General features: G+C 44.8%; 1 pseudogene; it reads right to left on the reverse strand.

Moving 5' to 3' along the window:
• LOC124086180 (E3 ubiquitin-protein ligase RNF213-like) overlaps nt 1-13,314 on the reverse strand; it is a 79,921-nt pseudogene that overhangs the window by 33,892 nt on the left and 32,715 nt on the right.

Raw genomic sequence — 13,314 nt, forward strand, 5'->3', positions numbered from 1 at the left:
GAATTGCCTCTTTAAAAAACCCTCTGTTCCCCCTTGATAGGGGAATCACAGCCTCTGGGACAGAATCCCTTGTGTTTCTCCTTTCCTAGCAAAGCAAAAAACTTCTTTTTCATTTTTCTAAAACAACAACAACAAAACCCCTCTAAGTTCCATGGCACATATGCACACTCTGTGAAAGTTTTTTCCACTGTTTTTAAACTAGATGAGGCCAAGGGACTTAGTTTAGTTCAATGAAATATGAGCTGGAGTGTGTGTGTGTGTGTGTGTGTGTGTGTGTGTGTGTGTGTTTGTGTGTGTGTGTTGGTGCTATGTTCTTTTTTTTTTTTTTTTGTACTGGGAACAGAACTCAGAGGCACTCAACCACTAAACCTCATCCCCAGCCCTATTTTGTATTTTATTTAGAGACAGGGTCTCACTTAGTTGCTCAGTGCTTTGCTGTTGCTGAGGCTGATTTTACATTTGCAATCCTTCTGCTTCAGCCTCTCAAGCTACTGGGATTACAGGCATGTGCCACCAGCTTGGGATGTATTCTTAAATATATTGTGTGCAGGGGCTGAGGTGAGGCTCAAAGACAGAGTGCTAGCCTAGCATGCATGAGGCCCTGGCGTATATCTCTGGCACTGCCACCCCCTTCTTTTGCTCCCTAGGCTGTGACAGCAGGGATAGACTTTGAAGACAAGTAGCTGGAAGGTGGTTGTTGAAGAGGACGTAAGGTCAAGTGAGAAGCAGTGTGGGTACCAGGCACCTGGGAGCTGTGAGCAAGCCCTGGCCTGTATAGACCATCCTGCATAAGGCCTCTGATATTCTAGTAAAAATCTGGATACACTGGCATCTGGTATCTATGCAAATCTTTGCCTGGTGTGCTTGAATGCCTTTCAAAATCTGCACATCTGTCTACAGTGGCCTTTCTCAGATACCCTGACAGTGGGCACTTTGAAGGCCAATGGCCTTCTACCCATGGGATGTGCTTATGTGATAGTCACCCTAGCCCAAGATCACAGGGTGAAATAGGTGGAAATGGTGTTGTGCTTAGTGGCTATTTATGCTGGACAGCCTGGCCACAGAGATGGTGGATTTCTCTGAGGGGATTAGTAGCATTGTCATCAGCTTTATCTAGTGTTGAGGGCAGAGGCTCAGTTGTTTTCTTTTCCTGTAGTCCCGCTACAGCATGTATTTTGAAGTTCCCAGCTTTAATGGCACTCTCCTGCATCACTACCATCCTGCCTAGGATGGAGGTGACTTTGCCTCTGAGGGCTAGGCTGCTGGCCTGTTCTAGGTCATCCTGGATGTGGATGGAGCCCACTTCTCCAGCCCTTGAAAAGCATCCATAAGCAAGTTCCCTGCAGAAGTCCTGTTGTGTACAGTCATTACTATCCCTAAGTGACATGCCCTGACTTAGTAATCAGGGAGTGCCAACTCTAAAACAACTGAGCTTATCCATGCTATGGCTGTCCAATAAGCCACATTCCCTTGTGTGACTCTGTGAAAGCCCAGCACTGACCTGCAGATGAGGGTGGAGTGGATTCCTGAATTCTGCACCCCAGTGCTTACCATGTCTAGTGAGAAGATGTACTTGGTCACCAGATGGCACAGCTCAAGAATCTGGCTCTTGGTCCCCAAGAACATGTGCTCTGCCACTGTGCCCACTGTCACAATCTTGCACACAGCAAGTCCCTCTTGACTCTCATAGCCAAGCATAGGTTGGGACACTCCCCAACCCTGAAAGTCTGCTTTCTCTGACCACCCCCATTCTTTCTAGTGGCTCCCTACCACCATAGTGATTCTCAAGGTGCTGCCTGCATTTTGGTGGCCCTGGGGCACCACCCTGCATGTGGTTTTCCTCTTTCTCCTGCATCTAATGAGATGCCTGGCACTTCATCAAGTGCAGAGTGAGTGCACAAAGAGCCCCTCCCATGTCAGGAGCACCTGTTTGTCCTACTGCCAGGTGTACCATGACCCATAGTCCACTGATGAGCACAAGCCGAGCATGCAAGGGAGAGCCAGGCTCTGAGTCTCACATGACCTCTGCAGTGACAGCTCTGACTGTGCTCCTGCTATCTTGCAAGTACCCATCTGAGCATACAAGCTCCAGCAGTATTGACTGCTTCTTAACCAGCTGCAGCCAGGACTGGTGACTTGGCTTCAGGGTGTCTCTTGTTAGCATTTCAGCACAGATCATTGCAGTGAACACATCTAATGTCTGTGAAGAGGAGGGTGATCACATGACCCCATAGGTTCTCTGCCCTTCCACCCACCCTCTTCATTGGCTATGGCTCCCTTAGGCCAGAGGTCCTGACAGAGGCATTGTGTCCTTGTATTCCAGGCTTGTAACCTGCTCCTTGGGGTCTTGAGATATAGGAAGCGCTAGCCAGCTATTCCCAATACTTCTGGGCTATGCTGGCTCCCATCCCACTGAAGGGTCTTTCCTCTGATGGCAGGTCAGGGCCTGGGCCTCCTGAGGGGCTGTACCATCTCACTGCCAGCCATGTCATGCTTCTGTACAGCTTCAATGAGGATCTGCAGAAACTGCAGGTGGATGGTCAGGATTCTGGAGAAGTTGTACAGCTGGTCCTGAAATGCTGATAGGCCAGGTGCACTCATGGCAAGCAGAGCCCATCCTCAGACTTCCCTGAGGCTGCTCAGAGGTCAGACACAGGACCTCAGGGCCATCTGCAGAAATGGGGGTTTTCAAGCATTTTCAGTATGTATTTTTGAATCATAAAGAGATTTTTTTTCCTGTGGGAATTCAGAACTATTCAAAAACCACACACAAAAAAAATACAAATTAGACTTCATATCTCCCAACTGCTTTTCAGTAGAGCCTCTAGATATTTTCCTAGCCATGCCTTTCCTCAGAATCATCCTCAAATGAGGATCACTGTGTTCCTGATTTTTTTTCACTCAAGATTAGATTATGAATATTCTTTTATCACTCATTATCTATAAAAATATTGTTTTCAATAGTTGCAAACAACCATTTTAAAATTGTCATACTTTGTCCCTTCTTCATTTATTTGGACACTTAAATTGTTTCTAATTCTTTGTGATCAGAAACAAAGCTGGAAAGCCTTGCTGTGAACATCTGCTCAGAACTCACAGTATAGTCAGCAGCTATGGGGGGCAGGCTTTTCAACCACCCTGCCATGTGACCACTGCTCAACACTTGCTCAGGAGGCCTATAGGCCTACCCTTCTTTTTGAAAACTTGGTTTTGCCAGATGAGCAGATAAAAGTGGCATCTGAAGACTATTTACATTCTCATGACTTACTGAGGGGCTGAGCATATAAGCAAAGTTTTCTAGATGCCCACACAATTATGCCCTGTGTAGCTGGCTTATAATTTTTACCCACTTTCAAACTCAGGGTAATTTCTGCTCTTTTCCTAAAAACACTTCTCTAACCTTCCATTATGCTGGCCAGAATATGTTCTCACACATTTGTCACCTTCTTTTTCTGTGCTGTGTTTGACTACTAAGTATCTGAGTTTCCATCTTGGGCTGGGCTGCAGCTCTATTGACAATACTAGCCTAGGGTGCCTGAGACTCTTGGCTTTTTTCCCAGCTCCAGAAACAAAAAATATCAACCTTGCCACTGAATTTCACTTATTATTCTTACCTTAAGAGGTCAGTTACATATTTACTTTAATGTTGTCAAGAGAAACTCAACAATTTAGAGGTTGCTACAAGGAGCATGGAGAACATTTCAAGATAGTAGAACTGTCCGATTCAAGGAGGCCTTGGGAAGTAAAGTGTATTGGACCTGTGTTCTTAGCAGCTTGGAGGATGTTCTCAGCCTTGCATTTTGTAGGCTCCTTCTATTCCCCCCAATCAGCACCAGCTCTTGGAACCTGAGTTCGCATGTTTATCCCCAGTCCATACTGTGCAATTTCACCTTTGACCTTGATTGGATACCTAATTTCAGCTCATCGCAGGTGGACACTTTCATGGTCAAGAGCAGGAATTCCCTCAAGTAGCACTGAACAAGCTCATGCTGCTGATCTCCAGGGAGCTGGGCAAGAAAAATGCCCAGGGGAGTGTGCTGGAAGATGAGCATTAACTTCTATGACCATTCTGTGAGGTGAAAGCCAGAGTGGCTTGAGACCTGTGAAGCCACAGCTGAGAGAAACTCACTTCTTTGGAAGGAGCCACAGTCTGGTGCAGCACCCTAGGGTGACTTGGGGACAAAATGCCATTGGCTACCTTATGGGAATAGAGAATGGTGGATGTATATACCAGGGGACACAGAAAGGAAGACAGGATCAACATTCAATTTAGGTCACAAAAGCCACACTCACTCAAAAGGAAAAAACTTCTAAGGTGGCCTGAGTTTTGTGCTATACTTGTGCTATAATATATATATATATATATATATATATATATATATATATATATATATATATATATATATATAGAGAGAGAGAGAGAGAGAGAGAGAGAGAGAGAGATAGATATAGATATACATATATATATATATATATATATAGATATAGATATAGATATATAGATATATATAGATATAGATATATAGATATATATAGATATAGATATAGATAGATATAGATATAGATATATATATAGATATAGATAGATAGATAGATATCCCTGGGTTCCCAGGGAATCAGGACTGAGTGGGCTGCTCTTTAGGGCTGGGGTCAGAGACTATGCCAACCAGAGAGATTTACCTACCAGCAGATGGGGAGTTGGCTCCTAGCTGCATAATTTGCTGGACAAGCAGGGCCAGGCAGGGCATAGTCCCAGGTAAAGAAACACCCTCTCAGCAGGAGACAGACTGCTTCACTTTGGTTTAGGACAAGTGGCAGAATGTAGACCCAGGAAAGGAAGTTTACTTTGAACATACTGGTTCTCTAGGTAAATGTTGAAAAGATGATTTCACATGTATGTGAAAGATGACTTAAAGGGGATGTTTCATGTGTGTGAGCCTCAGGATGTGTATGGTCAACTTGCAGCAGATAGCAATCTCTGTCCCTGCTGGAATATGATCCAGTTCACCAGCCTGCTGGCCAGTGTGACACCAGAAATCACCTCATAAGCTCCCTTCATGGTGTAACTTAAAGGCTTCTGACCTACTGGAGAGTATCACTCCTTCAGCAGAAATTTCAAAATGAAGGCAGGACATGATTTGAGCTTATTCACAGCAAAGTGTGAAAACTACGAGCCCAGAATTTACCAGGTGCTAACTGCTGTCTGCCCACTGATGGACAGGCAGTATCTTTGTGGGTAAAGGCTGCTTCACCAGGCTGCATTGGACCCATCTTGAACAGGGCTCATGTTTTTTTATTTGTGATGTACTGGGCCTGGACCAAGAGCTCTTCCACATAGTCCCTGATTCTTCAGCTGAAGGGGACACTGTTTCAAGCACCCTTGGGAAGGCTCATATTGTTCTGCACCACGATGGAGGACATCTCACTCTTGGATCTGCAGTGCGGTGAGGTGAACTGAGAGTCAATTCCTGATATGATGCTCTGAAAACCAGAGGACATGTGCTCAGAAGGCACTTTGGGTCAGGAGTGGCTCTGCAGTAGGGTGCTTGCCTGACATGTGTGAGGCCCTGGGTTCCATCACCTGCACCACATCAGTGTTTATACAAATATACTTCACAATAGCCAAACTATGAAAGCAACTTATATACCCTTCAATAGATGAATGGATAAAGGAACTTTGGTACATATACACAATGGAATATTACTAAGCATTAAAAGAAAGTAAAATTATGGCATTTGTAGATGGATAGTGTTGGAGAATATTATGCTAAATGAAGTAAGCTCATCCAAAACAAACAAACAAACAAACAAAAGGCTGAAAGTTCTCTCTGATAAGTGGATACTAATCCATAATGTGGGGGCATAGGATGAGTAGAGGAACTTTGGATTGGGCAAAGGAGAAGGAGGAGAGGGAAGGGGGCTTGGGAGTAGGAAAGATGGTGGAATGAGATGTACTTCATTACCCTAGATAAATGTATGATTGCATGAATGGTGTGATCCTACTTTGTGTACAACCAGAGAAGTGGAAAAATTGTGTTCCATTGTGTACAATGAATAGAAGAGCATTCTGTTGTCATGTGTAACTGATTAGAACAAAGAAAAAAAATAGGACAAAGACAATGTACTGAGGCTGCACAGTCAGCTGCTATCTGCGTTCCTGGCTAGGGCTCCTGTGTATAAGAACTGGAGGGCCCAAAGTCTTACACAGAACCAAGTCTCCAGTGCCTGTACCTGACCCTTATTGGCCTATGTTCCAGAATTGAAATCCCTGCAATCTGCACAGGAAGCCTGGGAGGCCCCTACAGAACTGGGAACAGCATCAGGGAATATGAGAATGCTTAAGGATATGTTCTCTCCAAAGGGCATTGTTCCCACTGCACATGGAGTCCAACATGGATTTCTGAACTATACCAGGTGCCCTGAGAGAGGGAAATAAGGAGAGGAGACAGAACAAAGACCTGTCAGGATGCCACATCCTCTAGGTTATAGAAGGTGGCACAAACATTCCTTGGAAAGCAGAGTCTATGTTCTCAAGCACAGGAGATCTACTAAGGGTGCCATGTGGATTTTTTATTTACCTTATGTTATTCATCACAAGTGGAATGTTCAGCAAATTGGTATCACTGAAAATAAATATCGATAAGTCCTGGGCCCAGGCTGGTGAGTGTGGTCTGATCAGAAGCTCAAAGTTGCCACCTCTATTGATGAGAAGGATCATGCTGGCCAGCAGAAGGGTGACAGCACCTTGGACCTGCTTCTAAATGGTGTGCCTGAAGCAGAGATGGGACAAAGAACAGGAGAAAGAAGACAGTGGCTCAGCACCATAGCCACTGCCCTAAGATCTTGACATGTCCTTCCTCTGTGTCAAGGAGCCTTCCAGTCTATAAGCCAGGGCCATAAATTGAAGTTTCCATCAGTTTTAAGTACAAGAGACTCACAAATGCACTTGTCTTAAGACCAGTTAGCAGGACTTGATGGGACTTAATTCTACATCTAGTAACAGTAACTAGTACCTTGAAAAGGTGAAGACATATTCACTGTTTTGTATATAAATGTTTTTTTTTCAGAACAAGCCATCTAACTTCGATGAACAAATCAAATAATGACCAAGTTTACTAAAATAAATAGATATTGCAAGAAAAAAATCAGCTGTAAATACAATATAATAAAGATGAAGAGACCAAAGTAAATCAGATCTAGATAAAGTTAAATAAGAAATCATGTTTATTTATGGGGCTGTGGTTTTAGCTCAGTGGTAGAGTGCTTGCCTAGCATTTGCAAGGCACTGGATTCCATCCTTAGCACCACATAAACATAAATAAGTAAAATAAAGGTATATAAATATTGTGTCTGCTAAAAAAATCACATGTTTATTTGGAGTTCAGATTTTAAGAACTTTAGAATGACAGTGGTTAATTGGTTGAATTACCTATGTCTCACTTTCATGTTAACATGATATATGTTTATATAATAATAACATTCTACAATTTCTTGTAGCAAAGAACAAGAATTACTAAGTAATTTTTTTTTAGTTTTATTGATTTTTTTTTCAAATACATGACTCAAGCCGTAGCGCCCTCACCTGGCATGCATGCGTGCAGCCCAGGTTCAATCCTCAGCCCTCAGCACCACATACAAACAAAGATGTTGTGTCTGCCGAAAACTAAAAAAAAAATGAATATTAAAAAATTCTCTCTCTCTCTCTCTCTCTCTCTCTCTCTCTCTCTCTCTCTCTCTTTAAAAAAATACATCATGGTGGAATGCATTACAATTCTTTTTATACATGTAGAGTACAAATTTTCATATCATTGCACAAAGATGCACTGAGCTCAGAAACACTGTCTTCCACCTCCTGACACCCCTCCATGGAGTCAGTAATCTACCCAGCCATACTGCCTGCTAACCATTTGCAGTTTGTACCATGTCAGCAGCTTCTTGACAGGTCTATCCTGTCAATGTCAGTTTCTTGATTCACTATCTTTCTATTGCCCATGCAGTGGGGAATGTCCACATACACTGTCCTCCATTGCTTCTCTCTGTGCAAGCAAGACCAAGCTCAAGGATGCTGACAAGGCCCTACATGACATGTCTCTCCATGTATGCCATTACCACAACCCAGAACTCACAGCCTGAACTTCACACTCCGTCAGTTGTCCCCTTCTGGTCTCCTGCACAGATGCAGATTCAGACTCAACACCTGTGCTCCATGGAGCCCTCTGCTCTGATGACTACCCAGCTAGCCCTAACAGGTAGCCCAAGGGGCCTCTCAAGGATAACTGCCTGTTAGATATAGAAAATGAAAAACCTCAAAATAGTGTGGCCTGGGAAAAGGGAATAAAAAAGAAAGCCATACAATGAGAGCATTGATATGTTCCCAATACATTTTTTTCCAGTGACAAGACAAGCCCTGGGGAGAAAATATTCATTCAAGCCTAGACTGGTAGTCTCTGGGAAGAAGCCAAAGTACTGGCCCTTCCCAAAATAAGTCTTTCCTCAGTGATAGTACAATGAGACCACAGAGGGAAAGAGATAAATATTCACCACTGACATCCAACCCTCCATCTGTTCTACTGACTGCAAACCCTGGACCCTCCATTAGGCACATTCTGGCAATAATTAGGTTACCTCCCATTATATGCTATATAAGCACAAGCTTCCTCTTTGGCTGATGGCTCATTTTCCACCAGGAGAGTGGATCCATCAGAGGCATCACTCGGTTCCTGCATGAAACTTTATTCCAGAATAAAGAGGTAATCTCATCTGCAAAGTTTGTAACCAGCCAGGTTTTTTGGGCTAACACCACCTATGATCAGTGCCCCTACCTGGCTATACAGCTTTTGCCTATGACAGTAAGGGTACCTGCTTGGGAGGCATCCTCATCCATTACTCTTACATCATCAAAGGATGAGAAGCAGGCCAATTCACTTACACCTGGGGCCATCTAGCAATCTGGGGAAGTGAACATTGTGCTCAGCACTGCTCTCACAATAGAGCTCTGTTCACAACCAGGCAATAGAAGCCTAACTTAACTTATCTTCCTTGTGCCTAACATGGAGGGGACACACCCATTTCCCAGATTGCACACTGGCTTGAACAGAGTCAAGAATTCCTGGCCCAAGAAATCAGGGCTATTGGGTAAAAGAGGAGAGAGAAAGGTTGTGGAAGCGGTCACCTCTGTGAAGATGGCATGGTGCTCTGAGTCCATGTTGCAAAGTTGGGCCTGGAGGAAGTCTACAAAGGAGTGATGCTGCTGCTTGACCAGTATTCCTGCAACAGCACCTGCGTGGAAAACAAGCCCAGCATGGAGGTGCTCAGCCACACCACAGCATCTTCTGTGGCACAGTCAAGCAAGATCCATTTGGTTCCCTCAGACACTCTGTGGTACAGCTCCTCTGTAAGTGCACAGGGCCCTGCCTCTCCACAGCTGGCAGCACCATTGAGGCACAGGTGTCAGAGTGGTAGCCAATGAAGACATCAGCAGGGCTGTACTTGTGCCCAGAAAGGAACTGATGGGCCTTCACATCAGCGAACTCCTCTGCCCACTGCATGAGCTCCTGCACGATGCTCTTCTGCCACCCCTGCAGCACCAAGCTGATGTCCAGGTAGTACTTCCCCAGCCAGTTAATGAGGAGCATGGGGAACTGCTCATACACCACACTTTTCTCCTTGATGACAATCAGGCACAAATTAGGGTGGACACGACACTTGACATGATGGGTGCCGAGCCCGAGTTCCACGTACTTCTGGCCCCCAAGGTATATGTAGTACTGGTTGAGAGCATTGTACAGGCTCTCTTAGAGGTGCTGCAGGTTCAGCAGCACCACCATCTTGCCAGTCTCCATGTATATTTTCACCTGTTTGATGTTTCTGCAGATCTGGGTGCATTCCTATCCCCAGGGAAAACTGGAATCAAAGATGATCTTGGGCTGCTGGTCCTCACTGAAGAATGACTTCTGCAGGATTTGCAAGGCCATGTAGTTTTTGGTCAGTATGAAAAAGTAGCAGGATTCAGCTTCTTCCAGCTCCCCTAGTGATACACTCCTCATACCCCTGTAATTGTTTTCCTTGATGAGTTCCAGGGTGCTTGACTTCTCCTATGCATCTGGCCTCAGGTATCCTGGCCATGAAGATGTCCAAAGTGGGGATGTCATCTTTGCCACTGAAATTCTGAAGGACTGCCCATGCAATATTCTGCAATGATGATGTATTTTTAGATGCTCTGGTGATGGTGAAGACCACCTTGATGAAGCTATAATAGTCACAAAGCCCAAATACTTCCTTGTTCTGTCTGTGACAATTTCATAGGCTTTGCCAATGGGAGAAAAGTACCCTTTGACAATGTCCTGCTCCAGGCTCTCTGAAGAGCAGATCCCTCTAGCACTCTCTAGAAGCTCCTTCTCACTGGGGCTGCTGTGAGACACAAAGATGCCTCTGTTAATCTTGGCAGGGTCAAGAGCCCAGTTGGAAATACCTATGAATCTGACATTTTTTTTTTTGGGGGGGGGGCAGGATCATCTCAATGCACCCATATTACAGCAGAGGGTTCAGATCATTCAGAGGCAGTTTATGAGAATCTTCTGCCAAACCAATCCCATCCAATACCACCACAGACACATACTGCTGTAGATCCTTCCCCTGCTGGAAATGAGTGAACTTCTTGAATGTGTTTATGATGTTCTGTGGGGTGCAGTGGGGGTTACACTGGAATGACACCAGGTGGACCTGCTTCAGGCTGCAGAAGAGAGTGAAGTGTGCAGTTTTGCCTTGCATGGTGTCTGTCATGATGGTATTGGAAGAGATTTGGAGCTTCCAGGTTTTCCTACCAGGAAAAGTGATATCTTCAGCTCAATGCAGATGATCATCATGAAGACATTCTCCTTAAGAGCCAAGATACTGGCTACGGTTTTCCTCAGAGGCACCCCACTTAGGAAAAGATCATGTGCATGCATGATCTTGACCAGGATGACCCTGCTATTGTCATATGGTTCTGGAAAATACCTGCAAATGGCTCTGCAGTAGGAGTCCTTCTCTTTTAGGGAGGCATGGTAACAGACTCCCACTGCCTGCACCAGGGATCAGAGAAGAAAGTCTCTCCTGAAGTTATATTTGCTGACAGTGTTGTCACAGAGCAAGTGGTTCAGCTTCACAAAGAGCATCTCACTGCAGTCATGAAACCATGTGAACACCTTCACATAGCACTACACATCCTGGAGGCTGACAAAACTGCACTCACTTGCAGTGTTCCTCATGAACCTCTGAGAGGCAGAGAGCACTTCCGTGATCACATGAGTCTCATCCTTGCTAGTCCTGACATGGTCCACCAATATCTACACTATCTGCTGGATATAGAGCTTTACAGCAGTGTCATCCAGCTGCCTGAAGTCCCATACCAGAGGAATCAGGCTCGGGCCCGGGGCGTGGACATGATACCCCAGCTGCCTGAGAGGAATGGAGCCCAGCTTGTCTGCTGTCTCCTCTGCACTGACCCTGTAGCCCAAACCAGCTGACTCCAAATGATAGATGGTCTACTGGAAATGCTTCCTGTTAGGGTTTCAGGCAGCATTGATGTGCAAGCCTGAGTTCTCTAGGGGCTGGCCATACATGGTCTGTTATTCACATAAGACTTATTTAATACAGCTTATGACTTCTGTTGTGTTGGCTCATCAAAGAAAAAGATGGTGTCCAATTGGTGTAGGTCCTTATTGGATAAGGTAGTTTTCTCAGCCTCTAAGACTTTGTAGTGAATCATGGCTGCAGTCGTTCCTCCATGGACCATGGCCAGTTTCATGGTCTCAGCCTGGGCACCAGCATGCCACAGATCACTACAGAATTTAATGAGACTGGTTTTCCCACAACCAGTTTCTCCCATGATGCTAACTGGGATACCACATCGGAACTGCATCTCAATGGCCAGAATCTTGAGCATGTTGTCTGTAGCTCATGTGTTTCATCAGGGTCAAGAGTCTAAGAAATTCCTAGTGCTCAGCAAAGTCTCCAGAGTTTCTCATGTCTGGACAGGTTATCAATGTCAACACTGAAGGGTGTCCCCTGAAGTAACAGCCCTATGTACAGTTAGTTCTTCTGTCATGACATCTTTTTTGATTATCTTCCTATTAAGATGGTTGATGACATCAACACTATCATTCTCATTGGGCTGGAGATGGAAGCCTATGGGTGTCATTGTCTATGTGTCACTGAAGAACACATGTGGGTGAGGCTTTAACTCCCACCTGCTCTGGAGAATGAAAGGGGTGAGCTCTTCTTCATTGACACCATCCATGGTGACTGTGTGCTTCCCTGGGCTTTGATGAGAGGATGAGTGTTGGTGTGGCAAAGTCTCTTGCCATGAAAATCATGAAGATGACTATGAAGTTTTAAACCCCATAGTGTGTATCCAGTACATCCTGGATTGCAGAATGGAGAGGCTTCACAGTCCTTGAGCCCACAGTTGAGGAACTGCGCAAAAATCTGGAGCTCTGATCAGGAGGGGTGGATGATCCCACAATATATGAGGACCTGCTAAATGCTCTCCATGGGTTGCCTTCATCAGAGCCTTCTTGGTATTGAAATGTGTCCAGGTATTGTTTTTGATGGAATTGCTTTAAATATTGGTAAGGTCTTTGGAAAGTGGCATTGCAGAACTCTCTCTCATCCATTAAAATCTCTATGAAGTTTCTCTCAGGGCTCAGCTCCATGGCTATCACTTCCTTGGGAGGTTTGCAAGTGACGTTGGGGAAGATATTAAGAAAACTAAACTGGGGGGGGGCATGTGAATTCTGTAAAAGACAGACATAAATAGAAGTTAGAATTTGATTTCCAGGAAGATGCCTGTGTGTGTTAACACCCCCACACAGTTTACTGTGGATAGGCTTTTATGAAACCAATCACTTGAATGCATGTGGCTCTTTGCAGACTCGTATTCATAGAGGCTGGCATCTGCATGTTAGGTACTACAGAAGCTCAACTACGGCAGCCACATTGTAACCCAGGAAGCCATTTCCAATCCTGTGGCTCCATCTCTCTGCCAAGCATGAACATGCATGCAACAATAGAACTACCACCAACTAATGCATTTTCATGTGTGAAGTTTCCCTGCCATCTTCACTGGCAATGAGGGAGACTGGCCATCAACAGAAGACTCTCCCACACTCAGTATGGCTGAGACTCAATCCAGACACACAGAACTGATCTGTTGGATCAGACAAATCCAAGATGCTACCAATCAACATGAGAGCATTCTCATTCCAGACATCATTAACATCTAAGTCCAAGCATGCATTCCTCCTTACAATGCAGTCACTGCTTCTCTAAAGC

Source organism: Marmota monax, unplaced genomic scaffold (assembly GCF_021218885.2).
Source record: "Marmota monax isolate L192 unplaced genomic scaffold, Marmota_monax_Labrador192_F-V1.1 WCK01_AAM20220418_F8-fsc00334, whole genome shotgun sequence".
NCBI lineage: Eukaryota > Metazoa > Chordata > Mammalia > Rodentia > Sciuridae > Marmota > Marmota monax.